Source organism: Meriones unguiculatus (assembly GCF_030254825.1).
Source record: "Meriones unguiculatus strain TT.TT164.6M chromosome Y unlocalized genomic scaffold, Bangor_MerUng_6.1 ChrY_unordered_Scaffold_35, whole genome shotgun sequence".
Taxonomy (NCBI): domain Eukaryota; kingdom Metazoa; phylum Chordata; class Mammalia; order Rodentia; family Muridae; genus Meriones; species Meriones unguiculatus.
The window spans coordinates 5,459,068-5,483,211 of NW_026843712.1; positions in this window are offsets into that span (position 1 = coordinate 5,459,068).

The following is a 24,144-nucleotide window of genomic DNA, read 5'->3' on the forward strand; positions in this document are numbered from 1 at the left end:
CCTAGCAAACTTCACATACCTACTGAGGGAACTCCACCACCTACCTTTGAGTCTGTAGAGCCTTTATTATCTTCTCAAGAGCCTAGGAAACTTTCCAGATAAGCATAGAGAATTTTGCTTGTGCATTGCTCTTTATCATCATGCCAAAACCCTCTATCAACATTCTGCACATTCCATAGGAGGTTTGTGAAAATGCAAACATACCCAGAGTACCTTGGACCATTGTGGGAGAAGATGTGGGATCTTCTCAATCTGATCCAGGGTCTAGAGAAGCTTTGCCATCATCGTGTAAAGAACCTCGAAGATATTTGTCTTCTATAAAAGGATCTGCCCAATCTTTCCCATCTGGCCAAGGTTGTCTAGCACCTTCACAATCAGCCTGGGGGATTCTGAATCTTTGCATGTCATTGCAGTCTGTTGTGCATACATCACGGTCAGCTGAAAGTGACAGGGCTCCACAAACCTCAGAACATCATCCAACAGTTCAAAAAAAAAGTACCACAAATATCCAATAGTCTGAAGGCATCAGCTGCAGAGAGTAAGGGTCTATGTGCATCTTTCATTTTTGCATTCAAATCAAGAGCTTGTGGGACATTGCCTATCAGCAGAAGGGACTCTGAAAATGTCCAGATCTTCCCTAGACTCTCTAGGATCTTCTCCATCTGGCAGGACACTAAGAGCAATTTCTTAGTGCAAGCTACATCAGGAGACTCCACATTTGTAGGGAAGTCTATAGGACATTTGACATCAAATCCAGGACCTAAAGGGTCTACCATGTCCAGGTGCTTTTTGGAACTTTGACAACTGATCCAAAGCTTATGGGAATATCCTTATTAACACAAGGAATTCCAAGATCCTGTTCATCTGTGAGAGGGACCCTGGGGACTTGTATATCCATCCAAGAGTCTCTAAAAGTAGCCACATCTGAACAGGGTACTGAAAGAAGAGTGTCATCTGCTCAAAAGGCTTCAAAATATCTAAGTGCTGCCCAGGAGGCTCTGAAACTTTATGCATCTCCCCACCATATGGTACAGCACTCACAATCTTAGCCAAGGCCTACCAGATCATTTCTATCTAGCCAAAAATCTCAGGAATGTGCCTTTTCTTCACCAGGGCTTATAGAGCATTTACCATATGCACCTGGTGCTCAGGAATATCCTCTGTGTACTCCAGGGGCTCTAGCAACTTTGCTGTCAGCCTCATAGCCTCTGAAAATTTCCATGTCATCCCAGGCAAATGTGCATACAGCACAATCTGATGAAGGGTCTCTATAAACCTCAACATCTTCTCCAAAAATACTAGAAACATGCAATCCTTTTCTGAGCTCTCCTGGACAGTAATCATCTTTCCAGGGCACTGTAGAAAATTCTGGATCTACAAAAGGTTGCACTGTAAGTTTCAAATCAGTTCTTGGCCATGAAGCATGTCTTCCTACATCAGCACATGCAATTATAATATCTTGAAAATCTGCTCAAGCATTTTTGTGACCTCACTTACCACCAAGACAGACTTTGAAAAGATGCAAATCTGCACAAAGAACTCTAGGCTCTTCTCCATCTGCTGCTGACACTGGAGTACATTTCTTGGCTTCACAAGTTATACTGCAATAGTCTCCATCTGCAGAACCAGATGTGAGACCTTTGCAGTCAACTCCAGCACCTCTGATGTCTAGGCAAATACTCAGATTTTCTTAGTGTATTTGCCATCTGAGAGAAGTCCTCTGGCAATTCTCTTATCTGAAGAAGGGAATTTGAGAACCTCTTATGCTGCAGAAGGGCCAGTGGAACATGCTCCATTCCTCTCAAAGCCTCTGAGACTACTTTATCTCTAAAAGGGAATCCCGAATCAGCATTACTTTCAAGGCAAGGAGTATAAAACTTTGCGTTTCTTCTGAAAAACCTCAAAGAACTTGTCAGTCAGCCCAAATTCTCTTCAGCATCCATCATCTCTTCCAAAGTTTGTTGACCCGTCCCAATCTGAACAAAACACTCTAGGATCTTTGCCATTTCCTCCAGGGACTGGGATATTTGCTACATGTCGTACAGGTTCCAGGAAAATTTCTCCATTTTCCCAAGGGTATCCAGAATATATCCTATTTTGGGGTGGGCTATTTCTAGTTGGGCAACAAGAAATATCCATATGCACACAGAGTACCATTTGGTCCATTTTCATTCCCCCAAGAACATTGTGATCCCTTGGATTCTTCCTCAGACAATCTGAGAACATGACAATGTAGCCAAACACATGTTGGGCAATTGTCACATGTCTTAGGAATCATGGAAAAGGCTCCATCTGTCCCAGGTCCTAGAGAGCCGTCACCTTTCAACACAGTGCCAAGGGGACTTTCAGCACATGCTTCTGGTGATTCAGCACCACTGATCACTACTTCTCATCCTTTAGAACCTAAGATATCTGCCCAGACATTTTTTGCATCATTCAAGATCTTGCACAGGATGTCAACATTCCCTGTCAACTGCCACTAGAGTCCTAGAAATACAATAATCTACACAGAAAAGTCAAACACATTCACTACCTATAGAAGGGTATTTGGAGACTTCTCTATCAACAGCAGCAATTTCAGTATATCAACCTTGTGCCCCAGAGCCTCTGAGACTTATGACCTTAGAACATGGGAGTCAAGCAACTTCTAATTGTGCTCAAGATTTTGTAGGTGCCTGCCTCTCTACAAAACACAATTTTGGATTACCCACATACACATACAGGAATCTCAGACACTTTCCATCTGCCCAGGTACATTGAAGCTTTCAAAAATGCACACCAGGTAGAGACAAACAGTCCTCTTCTGCACAAAGTAGAGTTACACATTCACCAACTACGCCCTTGTATCAGGGATATGCCAAACATGCCTAAAAGAAGGAAGAAACTCTGAAATTGACCCAAAGGTTTCTAGAAGCTTTGCCACACCCTGGGATTGTCCAGGATATTAATCATCTGCACCAGGTGTGGAAAAAATAGTCTAAGGATTCTGTAAGTCATTCAGGATAGGAAGAAGTTCCTGGGGAAGTTTCCATATATGTGCAGGCAAACTCGAGTTCCTTACTTTCATATCAAAGTGTTTTGGAATTTTCTGTATCAAGAGAAGGCACTTTTGATATCTCCACACCTACACAAGCTACTCTGGGACCTTGCCCTTCTGGCCAGGATCCTCTTGTGTCTTTGCTGTCTGGCCAAAGAGTTCAATCAACAGATCGAACAGCTCTCTGGAATCTATGGCATCTTCCAAAGGTCATATGTCAATTTCTTTATCTGCACAAAAGTTAGGACCTTCTCTTTCTTCCCAGGCATCTCTTGGGTGTTTTCCATCTTCCCAAAAGGTTTAACATACAGATCTATCTGTTTCAATCGCTCCAGGATCTACGAACTCTCAAAAGGTCACATGGTAATCTCTTTATCTGGACAAGGGACTATTGAACCTACATCATCTACCTCATGGCCTTGGGAAATTTCCATTTCTTTTAAAGTTAGTTCAAGACCTGTTTTAGACATTTGAGAAGCTGTAAAACATTTCCTGTCTTCCAAGGGTACTCTGCAAGTTTCCACCTGTGCAAATGGCAGTCTAGGTATACCCAACTCTTCACTGGGGAGTTTGGGAACATCACCATCTCCTTAAGTGACTCTGGGATCTTCTTCCTCTGCCCAAATTGAATTAGGAGCATGTCTACCTATTTCTTTGTTTCAGAGATCTTCCCTATTTGAACTTTGTCGAGGAACATGCACATCTGCCAAAGGGGCTCTGAAATATTCACCTGCTATGAAGGGCAATACCAAACCTTTGCCATACACTCAAGATGAACTGGGCCTCAGGTCTATTTCCCTGGAAAGTGTGGGAGGTTGCCAATTTGTCAAAGGGCCTTTAAATGGCTGCCACCATCTCCCCATGGGGAATGCAAAACTGCCCTGGCTTGTATAAAATTTGCTATCTGCTTCAGGATCTCCAGGACTTTTTGCTTCTACCATCTACAATTGCTAGGCCCTTCCCTGTCCTGTCAAAAGAGTCTAGGACTCTCCACATCTTCAAAGAAGTCTCTAGAATCTTCATCAATGTGCCAGATTTCTGTGGAACATACACCAACTTCCCAAGGCCCTCTGGGAATGAAGTCATCTGGACTAAGTACTCTGGTATATTGCTTATCAAAACAGAAGGTGAAAACAGCTACACATGCCCAAATGACTCTAGGACTCCCATCACCACCGGAATGGAATAAAGGAAATTTTTCATTTACCCAAGGAGAGTGGGGCAATTGCTCTCAGCATAAAAGTCCCCAGGGCATTCACCAATTGTTCACAAGGTTACAGAATCTTCGACATCTTCCATGGGGTTGCTAGGCTTTTCTTATAATCAAGGTACTAAACCACACAACTCATCCGTCACTGGAGATCAACACACTCTCTCTCTGTCCAGTGTATTCTGCAAACATTACCATCTTTCCAAGTTACTCGAAAGACATCACCATCTGCCCCAGGAACTCTAGGAACTCCATCAGCTGTGCAAGGAATTCTTCAACTTCAGCCTCATGACCCAGGGTACCTGGAACCTACCCAATGTACACCACAGACATCAGGAAGCTTGCCTTCTCCCCAGGAGGTTTTTAGTTTTTTAAGATCTTCAAAGGGGTCTTGAGGAACTTTTCCATCACTCTCAGGAATATTGAAAATTTCCATATCTGCTCATGGTGTTGTGTGTGTTTCTGATTCTAACCAAAATTTTCAGAGATCATCAACATTTCTTCTTGAAACGCTCCTGTCATCTCCATCTTCTCAAGGTTCACTGGAATCTACTCCATCAGTACTGCAGACCTTAGGATCTGTGTTATAAGGTCAGTTGTGTCCAGAATTGTGTATTTCTTTGCTACGTTGCATAAGAGCTTCACTGCCTCAGTAAGTGTATTCAGGAGGTTTGTCAGTTTCCCAAGGGGCTTGGGAATTTCCACATCAGGAAAAGAAGAACTAAAACATTCTGAGCCTAATGAAAGTTGCCAGCAATGTCTACAACTTTCGAAGAGTTTCTAGGCCCTTCTGTAGCCAAGGTGGTTTGTGGCCCAGTTGTCTATCAAAATCCAACAAGAATATTTCAGACATTCAGTTTCTGCAGAAGGGGATCTGGAAAATTTAATTATACTGAGTGGGGTCTCAAACTACACCCTGTGTACAAGGGATATCTCAGGCCTCCATCCTTTTCACTAGGAGGTTGCAAATCCCATTATATGAGTAAAGAATCACTGGAGATTCCCATCTGTTCACGACTCACACATGGCACTGTTAAATAAGACCACTTCAGATTTAATATCCCACCCCCATGTAAGATTAATAGGCAACCAATTGGATCTTACTACCATCCTCTTTTAGATAATAGAACACAATTTGAAACCTGAAATCAGACCTCATGCCATCTGCTTCAAAGTTGGAGCACCATCAGAACTTGTAGAAGCAATTAACTTGTTGGCAGATTTTTATAATAGCCTAGACACTCAAATAATTCACTCAGCATATGCATACTTGTATTGGTAATTATAATTGGAAGTAGTAAGCAGAACCAAAAACTTCCTCCAATACCTAAGATATCCCATGAGCTTTCCACTCTGACCATCAGTTAATAGATACTGTTTTTGTGCCAAATGTGGATGGTGCCACTAAACCAAGATATGTGTAAATGTGTAAATGTGGTCTCAGAACTTTCCTTTCTGAGAAGAGGTTCTCAGAACTCCCCTGTCTCCAAGGAACCTCAAAACTTCCCTTGTTTATTGATGTGGTCATGAAAACTAGCTTGGCTCAGAGGAGGCCTCTGTTCTTTCCTCGTTTAACAATGTGGACTTAGATATTAGCCACCTGTACAAGAGGGAATATGAAGCACCATCTTTGACCACAGGAAACTCACTACTCTTATTCTCACTGTAATATTAGACATCCTCTTTTGAATAATATTGTACCATTCCTTGCAGTATAAATTCATGAAATCTCAAGCATCCTGTTGTGTCTTCGAATCACCTACAACCAACATATGTACTCTAAAGAATAAAGATTCAAGCCTTGATGTCTTCCCTTTGCTCTACACTGGTTTCAGTCCCCAGGGAATATGAGGTAGATTTACAGGAAGGATCCTGTGTAATGCCCATCCATCTTAGGACTAGAAATAAAGTGGCTCTATAGTTGCTGCCTATATACAGTCACATGAAGACAAACTGAAGAAGGTAACATAGCCATGGACAGCCACCTGTCCATGGACAGGCTGTTTGAAGATGGCTCAGGTTGTTTCCTCAACTATTTCCCACTCAGCACTAGATATAAGACTTCTTCACCCTATAGAAGAGTTGGAAGCTAAAGAACAATGATGGGACTTCATTCACTGAATAAGATAGCAGGAAAACTCATGTTCAAACAGAATTTGAATGGCACTTTCCACCTCTGTCCCATACCCTTGGAAAACCCACTCCTTTGCCCAACAAGATTTCAAAATTTTCTCTTTCTCATTTGGGCCCAGTTCTTCCTCTATTCCTAAGTTACCTCACTTTTTTTACTTCACTGAATTGAATGTCAGACCTCAGTCCTTGGAAAAGAGATACAATTTTCTATCAAGTATTCATTTTACAGATAAACCCTCAAAATTTGTGGTCTTTTGAACAGCAGATTAACTCATTTCCCTTCTGATGAATGTGCCCTCAAAACAAGTAATCCATTTACCACTCCTTCTGTAGAAGTAAGAATCAGTTGTATTCACATGTACTCCAGAGTAGTGCAAACAGAAACTATGATGACCTCCTTAAAGCACAACAGCTACAGAGATTTTATTCCTGCCTAAGACTTTTAGTTCCATGCCACAGTGATGAACAAACTATCTCTTTGTCCAAGAGGTTCTCATTATTGCAATCTGTTCTCATAGTTCTTACAAATGTAGCCTCTGGCCAGAGAAACACCAATAGTATGCTCTTCTTTCCAAGGACAACTTACACTTTAATTAAGAATGCATATCAGATTACAACCAATTCCTCTGACCACCATGGCCAGGAAAATAGCATTGCAATCAATATGACCTCACAGAATTTTGGGTTTAGGTCAGAAGGCAGAATATCTAAATCTAAAGCAAACACACATGCCAATGCCTAGCAGGTGGCTGTTGGAAAATCAATGTTCTCATTATTTTATATATTTGCACAGATGAATATACCCTTAAAAAATCATAACAATCCAGGCAACCACTTATTTTTCTGAGAAGAGTATTCTTATTGCCTCTTTGACTTTTCCCATTAGTCCCATTAGAATTCCCAAAAATTCCCATATGCAATTTATGGATATTGGAAAGTGATGAGAAGAGTTGGAAGTAAATAATGTAATGCCATTCCATCCTCCCACTACCCATGATTAGCTAGGTCTTTTCACTTAGCACCATGGGGTGGCTAGAACTTGCTTTGTGTTAAACATGGCCAGGCACTTTCTTTCAAAGTCACTAGTTCAGGATGTCCCCCAATATTTTGAGCTTTGGATATAGGCTCTTTGAACTGTGCCTGTACTTAACTTATCTCCCATCACCCCTCCTTTGTTCAAGGGAAATCAGATCCTGACTTTGGTGAAAGTGGCCTTCATACCTTTCTTCTCTTACTAGTAATATATAACCCAGACCTTCTCTCTGTGTGTATTATGAATCTTGAGAATGCCTGCCTTTTATGAAATGTATCTGGGAATTTTCCTTCTAATCAAGGAGACCAGTATCATCAGTCCCACAGATCATTCCTCACATTCATGTTGGCTTCTAATATACCCTTTTGATGGTGAGCCTCTTTAATCCTTTCTCTCTACCCACAGTCCCTAGGAAAATACATTCATACCCCACGGGGATTTCAGTTCACTATGCTCTAATTTCAAAGAGCCTGAAACTTAAATCATCTGTCCTTTGTTCTAGTCACCAAAATGAAGAAGTACCATCCTGCATGCATGTAGCCATATATTTGATGATAAGCCTTGAGAGCCCTTGGAGGCTGACAGTCCTGACATGAATATAATAGGATTGCCATTAGGCTTACCAACGTATGAATAAAGCTGTAAATTGTAATGAAGTCTTTCTTCCACTAAACAAACTAGGCTGGGATGCTCTGGTATCCCTAACGTTAAGGGTTTTGTGACTTTGTGAATTTGCTACTCTAAGTCTGTTTCAGTCTTCTACTCCTGAGCACCATTACATTATACCATCATTTTCTCTACATGATATGTCTAGTGTACCCTCTGTAACCAAGTGAGAAAAACATCTCAGCCATAGGACTGAGAGAGCCTGAATTTAGGTCACACACTCCAACTCCAGTTATAAAAAGGCCCTCACAAAAATCACTCTCTTTGTGATTAAGCAGGCTCAAACCTTATACTATTACATAACAGATTTTCACATCCAAACCTCTTATGAAAGGGAAATACTCCTTTTTTGCAGTCATCCTTAAATTTTCACCCCGTTGCCAAGGGGTCTGAAAATGTCTCCTTTCATAGAGTTGCTTCCATGCCTCTCCCTCAAGCTATGGGTGCCTCACACACTACACTTTGATTCAGAAAGACATAGTCTTGCTCCCTCTGTCTAGAGGGCTGGAAAATCTACTCCTTATACCCAAATAAACCTTAAAATATCCTGCTTTTCCCAAGGGAAATGTCAGTCCTTCTGTCTTTTGTTGAGGTTTTTACAGATCTTGCTCTAGTGACTTTGTATGCCCACTCTATTCCCAACTGAATAGTATTCTTTCCAACCTTCTTCCTGCTTCATACATTGTAAGCCATTACAACTCTGAAGAAATGGGCTGTGTGCTCACTTAACTTGATCAAAGGATTTTTGGACCAAAAGTAACCATTCAACCTGTTCAAAAATGCAGCAATTGTTACCAGACCTTCCACAAAGCACATAGAAAATGTAGATATTCTAAAATGTAAAAGCATTTGAAGGTGATCAGGTGGTACCATAACATCCTCTGTTCCACAAGGTTTTTACATTTTGCTCATAAGAAAATGTTTTTTTCTTTGTTTGTTTTATTGAACATAGCATAGCCAAAGATTTTAATCTTCTCTCAGAAAGATGTAGATCAGCAGCTTTGCACATATCTAAGAAAGTCTGCTTATGACCTGCTTGCTTCAGCATTTTGCCATATTCAAATGGTTACTGCCATAGTACTTCTTTGAAGAAGGGCATACCTGTCCTTTTACTTCTGTACAAATGTGCCCAGGTCCTTTTGCAATATTCCATACAGAGATGTAGACATTTACAACCAAGAGTTCTCCAGACATGGCCTGTGTTAGTAAGGAAATCCAACTTATTCACCATATGCCCAGGTGATTTTATAGCTACCACTTCTAATTAGAGTCTTCAGAAAAGCATTGTTTTGTACAAAGTGGTGTCAGAACATGGAGGAATGAGACCCCAAACTATAGAGTACCAAGGTGAGCATAAATTCCATCTTCATTCTGGCATCTTAGACAGATACCTTCCTTCCTACATACATAGGAATGTGTGGATGGACATATATTGGAGGAACACTCAGATCCAGAGACTCCTGCAATGCAGACATTTAGAAGATATCTAAGACACCTGCCATGCCTTTCACAGATGTTCAGAATATGTGTGATGTAGATTGTGATTTTCATTTTGGAGCTAATGAAGCAGTGAGTGCCAGGGCTGCTATATATTATCAAGCTATCAATCAAACTTCAGCTTTTGCTCACTAGGGCTGCAGGTATATGGCATAGAGAGACTGAGGCTATTTCATGAAATCCTGGGAAGCTACTATGTCATCCATTTGCTTGAGAATTTCTTATATATATTACCTGTCCACAGAGAAAGAATTCCTCTTGTGCCTACAGGGAATTTGGATTTACAGCACCTAACCAAAGAAGTCAGATATTCAAAAGTATACTCTTTCATGAAGCAGATTTTAGAGAATACCCACTCTACATGTATTCCTCAACAATTCCTCTTTTGAGCACTTGGATTTCTGACATGCCTGTGGTAAAAGATTCCTTCACTCCTCAATATCCAAAGTTCCTCAGACCTTCTAAATATGCCTCCATTGGAATGGAATTACTAGAACAATGTAATCACAGTTCAGATCCTTTTGTTGTGAACCATGGTCCACCAATCTACTGTCTCTGATTCCCAAAAGAACACGTATCTCCTTATTTCATCCCGGTGGACTTCCAGGATGTCTCATTGACCAAGTAGAGACTCCTCACACTGTGTTCCTCTGTTTCAGGGCACTCATATATTTCCTACCCAAACTTGAGGCCCTAGAATATTTTTCTTCACCCAAAGGGACCTCCAGAAACTCAGGTGTAAAGTACCAAAGTCCAAGATAAGCAAGTAGAGCTAATAAACACAGATGCCTGCTTCAAGACAGAAAGTGAAATGATGTGGTCCCCATCATTCACACCTGTTCCAGAGCAGCTGAACATGCTTGAGAAGGAAAACCAGCACTGGACTATCATTCAGACTTTTTGACAAATACTCAGATTAATGCCTGATCTGGCACCATATTCACTACAACGGAGATACATTCTAGTTCCTGATGAGGAGCTGGAATTTGATTATACAGTACTGCAATGACATCTACTGCATGAGGTAGATTGGAACACTGACCTAATATGTAGGAGACAGTTTTCAATTTCCAGTTCTACCTAATGCAAAATGCTAGTTTTCCTGTAACTTGTTTACCTCCATTCTGCAAGGAGATTTCAAATATTTCCCCTCTAACCCTGAGAGCCTTGTGCTTTTCCATGGCTTTTGGAGCTTTCTTTCTTCACCACACCTGTTGGCAAGCCTGAGACGTCTCACATCTGACCCACTGATCTAGACTCTCACTAATTCTCTTAATAGTTTTGCTGACATTCATCTTCTCAGTATGAGCTCTTCAATTATACCAAAATTAACCAAGTGTTTCATACAAATATTCTGACTACTGAGATCTTCAAAAAACAATACTTCTAATCAAGGGAACTTTGGACCTTCCTTCTTCATTTTGTGTTGTCTCCGAGTAAGAGCATTACCCAAAGGAAACCTATTTTCCTTCTGACCTAGCAGGAATCATCCTACTCCACTATGCTGAAATAGAACCCATATTTACACAATGTAGCCGAAGAGCTGGGCATTTTTCTGACTGACAATATAATATTCATTCCCATAGGTTTAGGTCAAGAGCAACAAGAAGAGCCTGTAAGAGCAGTCATCATCTGCATGGCATTCATAACTAATGGAGTGGTCCCAACTTTAGGGTACAACTCTTCTTGCTAGAATGCAAATGTGCTGGCCTGACAATTCTAACACATCCCATCACACTCTTGGAATGTTGGTCCAAGATTCATCTAGTGGCATTCAAACCTTTAATCAAATGCTTAAGTATTTCACATTTTCATCATACATGGATATCACAATGAATGCCTATCTTCCCTTTTGTTTCAAAATGTACTGCTATGTAATTCTAGTTTACAAATGTAAATATTTTAACCAGTATGCACATGATAAGTAGTATACACATGAATATATATTTTATTTGCATGAAATTTGCGTGTTCATTTTTTTCTCTTCCTGACAGTTTCATTGATCTTATTTGGAAGATATTTTTTAACTGTAGTGTGTCTTTAAGTGCTGTATTGTAGAGCTGAGGTTGTGTGACTGAATATCTTCAGCATCATAAATACCTTCAGTAGCAGTCCTATCTAGTGGAATTTAAGTATCAGTTGATATTTGGTAATAACTGAAGCAGTTACAAAGAATGAAGAGGGTTACAGAGTGTACTTCCTAAATATAGCCAGCAACAATGGAGAGACATTACTAAACAAACCTTTGTTTATCAATTGGACTTTGTTGTTTTAGTTTTTAATTAATTTTTATTTTTCTGTGTGTTTGTGTTTGTGGACAACTTTGAAGTTTGAATGTGCAATCATTGTATCTTAATTAGTGGTAGTAATTAATTATCAATGTATGTTTATGAAGTTAAAGGCACTGTGTTTTAATATCTAGTTTATCATAACATCTGACTATCTATCATCAATGTACATACGTAGATAGTTTTGTTGAATCTATCTCTATATCATCAGTCTGTATCTGAATCCCTCTTTCTATTCATTGACTATGTATAATCTATGAATAAATGTATGCGTGTAGCTAGGTAGGTATTCAACTATTATTTCTCTATCATCAAAGTACCCATTAATTAACCTATCTAGCTATCTAAAGTGTTGTGTTGAGTGTGTAGTATGCATATAGGAGTCAGAAGTATATGTTGTGACACCTGTCTTTCTTTCTATCATGTTCATCTAGAGGATCCAACAGAGATCAGATGAAATTACTACTCACTTATCTAACCAGTACTAAGTTTATGTGATAAAACTTACTTAAAGGATTACATAAACTCTTATTCCTAAATGCAAATGATATCATCATTATAATCCCTATTACTCATTATATATTTACAATTACATTTTTATGTGGTTCACCTCACAAAGAATCCATCATAATCTAGACATTCAGAGGTAAAATGTGGGATACCCAGAGGCTTTTTTAGGGCCATAAGAGGCTCCTAAACTATGGCCCTGATTAGTATGGTGTCTCTCTTTGTGTTGCTGTGCTTGTTCCTGAATGTCTGTGTCTGTGTGCATTCTTATGCATATTTGTGTTTTTATGTGTTTATGTGTGCCTAATCTAAGCTCTTTGTTAGATGTACAGGAAGCTATGCCCTAGAGAGTCAAGAAACAAGGCCACAGTGGGCATAGACTGTGCAATTTAGGGGACACATCTCAGAGTAGACACAGAGAAGCACAATTGGTTCTGTAGGAAGAGCCAAATAGGTCTCAATTACACAAAATCAGCAAAGGTAGGTTCATGGTCTATATTTGTTCAGGCATGTTAGTATATATGTACATGGCTTAACCTTTCTGACATGTTGCATGGTATCACTATAGATCAGCCTTGGGTGTTGCTTTTATGAAACGTTTTTGAACTCAGATCAGGCCCAACCCAAGGAAGCTCTCTTTCATACACCAACATGGAAGCTTCTAGGATGCTTATTTGAGAGGGAGAATAGGCTTGAAGTTGTGGTAGTGTATCCAAGCAACAGTGAGAGTGTTCTTCTTCTAGGTTACAGCACAGAAATTCTGGACACTATAGAGGTGGGATTCTGAAGGCTTGGTCCTCAAGGGAAGGAATGCTTCCTGTGGGTAGAGAAAGCTTTGCACATGTACACATGATAGATCTTCTGCTAATCAGACAAAAAGCAATCAAATGAATAAACAAGATTCTTATTCTGGAAACACTGGGTAGACTTAAGTATGCCAAGAGAGCACATGGGCATGTGCTTAAACATTCACCCTGAGAAAGATTCAGGGCTACACAGAAATCCTGAAAACCTAGTGTAGTTGATACCCAACTACAAGAGACTTTCTATCAGCTTAAACCCATGCACAAGTAGTCTTTTCTGGGGAAAAACCCATAGTGGAATGGCTTTCCTGAAAAGGACCAGGTATACCCCAAAATTCATGCTGACATGTGCGACTTCATGAAAGTTATTTTAGTTTATGTACAGTTAAGCAAAGAGCCAACTGGGAGAAATGAAATCCCAAAGAATGTGGAAGATTCGCTTTTAGGTATTTATACAACAGAGGAATAACATCCAGAATATGGACTGAATTAAAAAAAAAAAACAGCAAAATACCTAAATGACATATTAAAAAAATCTCAAGTGACAGTACATGCTGAGAGGATATGGAGAAAGGAAAACCCTCCTCTATTGCTGATTGGAAGGTCATCTTGCAAAACCACTTTTGAAATCTGTTAATTTCTTAGACCAATATTAATAAGAATTCCTCAAGAAACAGCTATACCACTCCTAGGCATTTATCCAATATGTGCTCAAGTACACATCAAGGATAGTTGCTCAAGCATGTTTATAGCAGTATTATTCATAAATAGCCAGAAACAGGAAAAAAAACACATATGTTCCTCATTGGAGGAAAGGATAGAAAAATAGTGGTACATTTTCACAGTAGAATACTACTCAGCAATTAAAAATGTCATGAACATTTCCAGCAAATCATGGGGTATAGAAAAGATCATCCTGAGTGAGGTATCCCATAAGGAGAAAAACACACACAATATATACTCACTCTTAAGAGGAAACTAGACATATAATGTTGGATAAACATAGTAAAATCAGTACAGACAAACATGCTAAGCAAGGAGGACTACCCAGGGTAAGATGATCAACCATCACTCAGAAGAGAAATTGGATGGTCATATGAAGAAGGAGAAAAGAAAAACAGGAAAGGAGCGATGTTCAGAGGTCCTCTTAAAGACTCTACCCAGTACTGTACAAAAGAAGATGCTGAGAGTCATAACCAATCTTTGGGCAGAGTACAGAAAACCCTACAACAATTGAGGGATATAGTAACACTTGGAGAAGGACAGGAACTCCGCAAGGGGAGCAAAGATCCAAAATATCTGTATACAGAATTCTTTTCTGAAACTGATACTCCAACCAAGAACCATTAATGGGTATCACCTGTAACCCCTGCTCTGATATAGCCCATGGCAGTTCAGGTTCCAAGTTGGTGACCTAATAATGGGAACAGGGACTGACTCTGACATGAACTCTGTTGGTGACTCTTTGACCATCTGCCTTGAGGACAGAGCATTCCTATCCTGTTACAGAGGAGGACAATGCAGCCAGTCCTGATGAGACCTAATACACTAGGTTCATTCAGAAGGGGAGGAGCACTTTCTACATCAGTGGACATGGAGAAGGGCATGGGAGGAGAAAAGGGAAGGACTTTGGAATGGGGACAGGATGATGGAGGGAGCTACAGCTGGCATACAAATTGAATAAAGTGTAATGATTATAAAATAATTATATAATTAAAATTTGTGCAACAATTTTGAGGGAGGTTCAGGAGTGGTATATGGGGCTTTCATCAGGAAAAATGTAAGGGATAAATATTGTAAATCTGATCTAAAAATATTTAAAAAATTATGAGCCAGGAGTATAAACAAAGATGTCAAATGATGAAAAAATAACTAAGAATAACTCAAAATAAGTTCCTTGCCCTCAGTATTTAGGGGAATGCAATTAAAGACAACCTGGAGATTTCATTTGTTTTTACCTCAGTTTAGAGTGTGAAATGCATCATCATCATCATCAACAACAACAATAAGAAAATGTAGTACTAGGGGAGAGAGATTGAAAAAAAAAAGGCCTACTGCAGTTTTGGGAGTCCTTTTAAACTCCCTACTTCATAAGGCAATCATGAACTCATGCTGTTCTAAAGAGGTGTGAGTTTGGCAGATAACTACTCTGTTGCCTCTTCTTTAATTATTTAACCTATTTGAAATTTTTCTATAAGCCACACTGGAGAAGAGGATATAATCAGTCCTGATGTGTTTTAATGTGCAGTTGGGGGTGCACAGGGTAGGTTCTTTTTATTGTGAAGTATTGGAGGAGGGATATGGGGAACAGGAAAGGAGGAATCAGGAGGAGAGGAGGGAAATGACTGACATCAAGGTGTAAAGTGAAATAAATAAATAAATAAATAAATAAATAAATAAATAAATGTGTTGTTGGTTCTATGAACCCAAATTTTTACTGAATCAATATACAATTGTATAGAGAGTTTAAATATCAGGACCTCAACAGTAATTTAATCAGCATTTGAATTAAAGTCCCAAGTACTATGACAGCAAAGCAGTTACCCAGGGGTCCAAAAGACCCTAGAATGCTGTGATTATTAAATAAGGCCTTTCTCTTGCTCTCTTGGAGTCTGTTGTTATTTCAAACCATGGCAAGATATATTATTTTCATCATCATTATTCTTAATATTTTCCTTAGTACTAAACATAGAAACAACAGGTTTTATTTCTCAAACCCTGACTTAATTTCTTTATTTCAGCAATGGGATGTCTAAGTCTCTTCAGTTTTGTAGGACCACTTCCTCAAGAGAATATAACCAACATTTTGATACTTCTGTGCCGTGGACCACCCAGGCTATGCAGTTTGGAAAACATCAAAAAAAAACATGTTTAGTCAAAGCATTAAAACATGCCCACAAAGTAGTCTTAGGGATGTGAAATATTTCTGTTATCCTAATGAATTAATCCATGAGGCAGAAAAGCTGGATGATCAGTTTTGGATATTAGCCAAGTTTCATCCACTTATAAGTCCTATTCATCCCATTATAAATCCTCTATTTCTCATCCCTTTATAAATTCTTCAGTGTTGAGCTGCCCTCAAAGACAGTGAGTGTGGTTTTTGGATGACAGTCTGATTAATTAGAACTTGGCATGCAGGCTTCCTCTTCTGTGACTGGACTTCCAAGCATGGCAGGGAAGCAACCCCCAAAATCAATGAATATCCTAGTTCATTGGAAACATAGGAAAATAACGTGAAAGCTTTGCTTATCCAGTTATTAGAGACAAATAAAGAAGAAACAATCAAAGAAATAGCCACACAAATGGAAGCAAATAATCAGGAAATGAACAAAGATATCAAAGAAATACAGACAAAACACAGCCAAACAAATACAGACACAGTAGAAACATAATTAGTGGCATAAAGCAAGGAAACAAACAAACAAAAAAAAATGAGACCATCTTATAGAGACAGGAATCCACATTCAAACAGATGAAGTAAATTGTGGAAGGCATGAAACAGAATTGGAATCATTAAGGAAAACACAAATAGAGAAAACTCTGGAGCTAGAGAACCAAAGAAATAATCAGGACCCACAAAGCTAAGCTTCTCCAATAGAATACAAGAGATGGAAAAGGGAGAAACACTGGTGATGAACATACACTTGCAGAAATTGGTACTTCTCTCAAAGGAAAAGTACACTCGGAAATATCTCAAACACAAAACATACAAGAAATAAAGGATATCATGAAAAAGTGAAATTGAAGAATAATAGGAATTGATGAAAAGAATATTCCAGGCTCCAAAATCGAGTAAATATTTTCAAGGAAACCATAGAAGAAAATTTCCCCAGCTTAAAGAAACAGATGTCTATAAACACACAGGAGGCCTACAGAACCCCAAATAAACTAGGCCAGAAAAGAAACTTCTCACATCACCTCATAGGCAAAACACTAAATCTACAGAACTTAAAAAAAATAAAAAATAAAATAAAATAAATAAAAAAGAGAAAATAACATAAATCTATCATTATGAAAGTAGATATAAACATAGTTTTGGTTTAAAAAATATAAAAATATTCATTGCTTTTCTTTTCTCTTCTTTCTTCATAAGAGTATTAGAAATTTTAGCAAGAATAGAGCCAAAGTCAGAGACTAGGTGTGTACCTGGAGTTGTGCACCTGTTATTAATGTTAACAGATAATTCTTTCTCCTACTATCAGGTGACGAGGCTTCTCCTTGGCATGGTTAACATGTGGGATACAGGTAATTCCTCACCCATCATAAGTTAGAGAAAGATCTGCTGCCACAGCATGCAGACACAGCATATCTGCTGTGGTCTAGCCTCAGATCTGCACATCCTTACCAAGGTACCCCCACTCTGCTTGTTGCTCTTGCCATGTCCTCATCTACCTAAATGGTAGAGGTTGCTTTTCTAGTGCTCTCTCTGGCTCCAAAGTTTCATGATTCTGTTTCAGGATGCAAGTCTGCAGTATTTGAAATACTTGCCTATGCTGCTTTCATTCATCCCTTGCTGAACTGTCTATTCGTAAACATCTTCTTTATGACAAATTCAGGCAAATCAGGCCTCTGTCTATGCTCTGTCCTTCTCCTGTGCAGTGCTTTAGAATAAGATCTGACAGCACTAAGCTTTCCATTCAGAGCCAGGTAGTTTTCAGGAGTTCATAACTTAGTTTACTGAGACAGATGACATGTATAATAGAATTGTCACACATTTGTTTATGAGATCACTGTGGATTGATCATCGTACCCCATGTCCGCTCAATTGATTATCTTTTTTAGGTGTATAGATTTCATTATGTTTATCATATATTATATGTCTATATAAGTAAGTATATCCCATGTTATTTCTTGTATGTTTTGTGTTTGTCTTTCTCCTTCTGGGATATTTCACTCAGAATGATCTTTTCTAGATCCCTTGTTTAGGAAGACAGAGGGATGTTCATTGAACGTATGACAGGAGTCTACTGAGCGCATCTGAAAGACTCTAACTAGCAGTGTTTTCAAAGCAAAGACTCATGACCAAACCTTTGGCAGAGTACAGGGAATCATAAGAAAGAAGGGGAGTTAGTCTGATGGGGAAAGGATAGGAGCTCCACAAGGACCAAATATATCTGGGCACAGGGTCTTTTCTGAGACTGACATTCAACCAAGGACCATGTATGGATATAAACTAGAACCTCCACTCAGATGTAGCCTGTGGTAGCTCAGTAACCAATTGGTTTCTCAAAGTGAGGGGAACAAGAACTATTTCTAACAGGAACTCAATGACTGGCTCTTTGGTCTCCCCACCCCCGAAGGGAGGAGCAGTCCTGTTAGGCCAGAGAGGAGGGCTTTGCAGCCAGTCCTGAAGATACCTGATTAAACAGGATCAGATGAATGGGGAGGAGGTCCCCCCATCAGTGGACTTGGAAAGGGGCACTGTGGAGATGAGGGAGGGAGGGAGGGACTGGGAGGGAATGAGGGAACATGGCTGGGATACAGAGTTAATAAAATGTAACTGATAAAAAAATAATAATAAAATAAAATAAATAAATAAATAAATAAGAGAGAGAGATCACTGTGTCTGCCAGCCTGGTTCGAAATGGACACAGTCAGGATGCATTCTTTGCAAAATGGAAAGTGCTTTTGCTGCTGTTTGGATTCTCTGTGTTCTGGCACACAACTGTGAGCTAGACGAAATTTTGCGCACAGCCAGCAATAGATTTGTGTTTAAAATAATAAAACTAACCCAAAAAGAAAAACAAACAAACAAACAACAAAAGCATCAAGGAAAATAGTGCAAGTATCTTATGGAGATAGGGCAATTAGAATTACAACAGGCTTCTCACCTGAAAGTATGAAAGTCAGAGGGGCCTGGACAGATATCATGCAGATTTTAAGGGAGCATAGATGTCAACCCAGACTATTATTGCAAGCAAAATTTTCAAACAACATAGCTGTTGAAAATACTCTATTCCATGACAAAACGAAAGGTAAGTAATATCTGCATAGAAAACCAGTCCGACAAAAGATACTTGAAGGAAAAAATTCCAATCCATTCAAAACAACTATACCCAAGAAAACACAGGGTATGGATTATAACTCAACAAAAATTAAAAGAAAATCACCAATGAATCACAATAACACTAGAGATTCCAAAATAAAAGGCACTGTCATTCGTCATTGTTATCTACCAACATCAATGGACTCAACTCTCCAATAAAAAGATAAAGCCTAACAGAATGGATGCAGAAAAAGAATCCAACATTCTGCTGTAATCAGGAAACATACCTGTGGAATAAGGATTAACACCACCTCACAGCATTTGGCTAGAAAATGGTCTTTCAATCAAATGGACCCAGAAAACAAGCTGGTGGAGGAACTATAATATCAAATAAATTAGACTTTCAAAAAAAAATACTCAAATGAGGAGTTTGGGCACTGGCTGGATTTTCACCAAAGGAAAAATCCAGCAGGAGGACTTCACATTTCTGAACATCTATGCCCCAAATACAAGAAAACATATATTTGTAAATGAAACTTTATTTTAGCTGAAATCACATACAGATCCTAACACCTTATCACTGGAGGAATTCAAACTTCACTCACACCAAAGGACTAATTATCCAGACAGAAGTTAAACAGGGAAATAAGAACACTTAGAGAGGCCCTATATCAAATGGGCCTAATACATGTCTGCAGAAATAGTCACCCAAATTCCAAAGTGTATAGCTTTCTTTCAACACCTCATGGATCTTTCTGCAAATTAGACCATACAGTTGGTCACAAAGCAAGGCTCAGCAGAAACAAGAAGATTGAAATAATCCCTTTTATTTTATCTGACCACCATGGACTAAAGCTTGACTTCAACAACAACAGAAAGAGTAAAGCATCTCCACATACATGGAAACTGAACAACTTGCTATTAAATGACAGCGAGGTTAGGGAAGAAATAAAGAAAGAACTTAAAAACTTCCTAGAATTCAATGAAAAGGAAAGCACAATATTCCCAAATTTATGAGCTACAAAGAAAACAGGGCAAAGGGGAAAGTTCCTAGCACTAAGACCCTTAGAGAACAAATTTGAAACAATGCATGCAAGCAACTTAAAGGGTCACTTGAAAGCCCTAGGGAAAAAAAGGGAGCAAGAACACCCCAAAGAAGTAGATGGCTATACATAGTCAAACACAGGGCAGAAATCAATGAATTAGAAACAAATCAGCAATTCATAGAACCAATGAAACCAAGAGCTGGTTCTTTGAGAATATCAACAAGATAGACAAATTCTTAGCCAAAATAACTATAAGGCACAGAAACTCTCCAAATCAGCTACATCACCTGATTTCTATGCTACAGGCTTCTCCAAAACTCTGATGCTTTGAATCATATGTATCCTGTCAGGTACAACACCTGAACTAAAGAGAGGATGTTCAATCTAGCAGGAACCTTCCATACCGATCTCCTCTAAGTGCACTAGTCACACCTTCCTTAAATTTATCTCTGGGTATTGGGTCAAATTTCCTTTAGTGACTGACCCTAAGTCTGAGCTCTATCTTTAGGCCTCTGTGAGGTCGATATTTTTAACAGAAGATAGTTGTGCAGCATGATGTTATGGTGTAATCAAGAGACTGTGTACAGTGACTAAGGGTCTGGAAACAAATCTCTGCTCTTTAGCAGATTGAATAACAGTGGCTTCTGTCATCAGTTTTTCAGTATAATGGAGGGCAAGGCTAGAAGGCAGTTGTTTCAGTGTCTTCTTTGAATGAGCATGCATGCAAGAAAGGATTCAAGGAAACAGGATTGATTCTGAACCTCTCATTTCATGCTTGTAATAAACAGAAATTTCATCCCTGGTGAGTCAATTGAAGCTTCCTGCAGTACTAGACTCAAGAAAAACCCTTGAGAAATAATAAATAATCAGGTTGTCCAATCACTTCTTATGGAAATCATGTAAATACCTGCAGAAACAACTTGAGAAAGAAGGGCTTCTGGGTCATTTGGTTATTTTTTTTTCTGAGACAGGGATTCTCTGTGTAGCAAGCTCTGTCAGGCTTTGAACTCAGAAAGGTTTGCCTACCTCCATGAGGATTAATGGAGTGTGCCACAGTTCCCATAACGGTTTTATTGGGTGCCTTGTTTTAAAGGTTTTATTGTCTCTTTATCTGGATGGAAGGTTTATAGGCTGTGTGTGGTAAGGCAGACAATCAAGGCAAGGATCATCCATGATCAAAGTGTCTCACTTCCAGGATAGGCTCCAGAGAGGATGTAGTTGGAGAAAAATAGTGACCCCATGGGTGTCTGTCCAGTGACCTACTTTTTCTAACTATTCCCAACCTCTAGAATTTGGGGACACCTCCCAGTAGCATCATGAAATTTGGATCCCATCAATAGAGTCATGATGAATAAAATAAGGTTGTTCATGACTCATTCACTTTTCCAAGCCCCACCTCTTATTGGCCTTCATTGGAGAGCAAGCCATTAACACATGTTCATTAGGGAAAATGTTTCATATACTATCCATGATAGGTCTACTTTTTCTCTGCCAACCCATGAACAGAATTTTCACTTCCAAAGGGAGTCAAATTCAAAGGGAGCAGATTTTCAACAATCCTTGCAATCGCCACTCAATTACAAAGCTTAGAAAAAAAACAATTGTGTTGCCAGAGAGGATGCCATGCACCAGTGAAATGTTACTCTAAGAAACACATACAGCCAATTTTGGAAAACTGGCAATGTGCCCTTGGAGTGGGAGGGTCTTGAGCAGTGGCTGCTTCTCTTTGTCTGCACTTTTCAACCATTGTCCACCCCAACCCTGGAGACTCTGATTTGATAAATCAGCAGGTCTTGGGCTGGTCACTAGTGCTAAAATGTATAGCCCAATCATGAAATTAATGATCCAGGTAAAGGCAGTGTAGCTGAGTTCCAAGCAAGTCAATAAACAAAAAGAATAGTGGCTATTGTAGCTATTGTGCACTGGTAGATGCCAATAAGATGAAGAAGTGAATATCAGAGAAAGAGTGCAGTTATGCCAAGGGCACACAACATGCAAAAAGGAAAGCTAAGAATGAAGATTTGAAATTCATGTGGACTAAAAAGTAAGAACATCTTTCTTGGAATGCATGGGTTTGAGGACAGAATCCAGTAACCTTTGGTAAGCTCCATGATGTTCCATGTTTCCCTTTTGAATAAATCCACCTAGGAATTCTCTATAGAATTTAGACAAACACACAGATTCAAATAGAGGTGGATTTGGTCTGGAGTAGGTCCCCTTGATGAATTATTACATATTCTAGAATCTAGAATGAGGACTATGACAAAGAAGGAAATAATACAGTTAGCCTGCAGGACACCTTCATTTTATTTGTAAGCAAGCACACATAATGGCTCAGTGTTTACAAAAATAAGTGTCCTTAGGGGACACTGGAAAGGGATCAGTTACTACAATGCTTGCTGAATAGGCAAGAGGATTAGAATTCAGATCCACAGAACTCACATAAAAATCAAGAATTGTAGGCTGCTGCCTTTAATCACAACATTAGTAATGGAGGTAAGGAGGATCTGGAAGACTCACTGAACAGCCAGTAAATTGAACAGCCAGTAAATTAGCTCTACATTTAGAGTGACCATGTTTGAAACATAATAGAGAATACAGGTGAGAAGGACACCTACATCAATCTCTTTCCTACAAAAACTCACTCTTAGACACACACACACACACACACACACAAACACACACACACACACATACCCCTCACTCATTGAAATTTAATCTCATCCCTTCATTACTTAGGTACTCACAAGCAGTCATTCCTATTGTAAATAACTCCAAGAATAAGAAATTGTGTTCAATGCCACTGTTCTGTCCTGCTGTCTTCATTTTGGCCTGTCTTGAAAATCTTATTCTTTCAATTAAAAAAAAATAATCATTCTACAAAAGACCTACAGCGTACACAGACCCGTACAATTGGACAACAGAAAGAAGAGATTTTGAGATAAGCAACAAAAACAAAACAAACAAAAATGAGACATAGATATGGGGAAAAATGAGGAAAATGTAAAAAAAAAGGGGGGGAATATAGACAAAAGAGTAAGGGGAGAGAACAGGTTGAGTGACAGTTTATAAGTACTTATCCACACAGTCCTGGTGATAAGTGGGTTGGAATCCATGGAAACACATGAAATTAAAAGTTTGAAATTCTACAGTTTTATGGACACTGGATCCTGATCGTGTCTAGCTAAAGACTAGGCACCAATCTGAAGAGAGTATGTTGATACAGATCTGAGAATCAGACCTCTGGGAACCGCTTACTTCTCCCACTGTTGTCATCCCAGAGCAGAAGTGTAGGGCTCCTATCTGGTGTCTAAGCCATATGTAGTCTTCTAAATACTGAAAATCCCATTTTAACTTGGGTTGTACCAAGACCCTTTAATTACCAGGCACTAGATCCTAGCTGTACAAACCCAGTAGAGGAAAATAGCAGTTTCCCAATTACACATCTCTTCTCTCTCTCCAGGGTGTGAAGGAAAATTGTGTCTACAACCCACCACCTTACAAGAGGAACCAGAAATGCTACCAGCAGCTGTGCATACTGGTGATCCAGACACAGATGTGCTCCAAGGGTTGCTTCCCATCACACTCTCAGGGTGAGGGTGCCACTTAATCTTGCCTTTCTAAAGAAGTGTGGGCTGTCACTGCTCTTAAAACAAACCAAGTTCTAAGGAAGTAGGGAAACACACACTCATGATTCTCATGCCCCATTCTAGCTTGCTGAACAGTTGTATGGTGATTTCTTCCATCATCTGTATTGTTTGTTTTTACTGAGCTCCTACTGTACATCTGCTTCCATGGTTAAAATCAAATAACATCTGGGCTGGAAACAAATCTCTATAATCCCACCTCAGTGGGAGGCAGAAGCAGGAAGACAACAAGTTCAGGGTACTTCTAGTCTAAAAACAAACAAACAAACAAACAAATAAGTGAAATCTTGG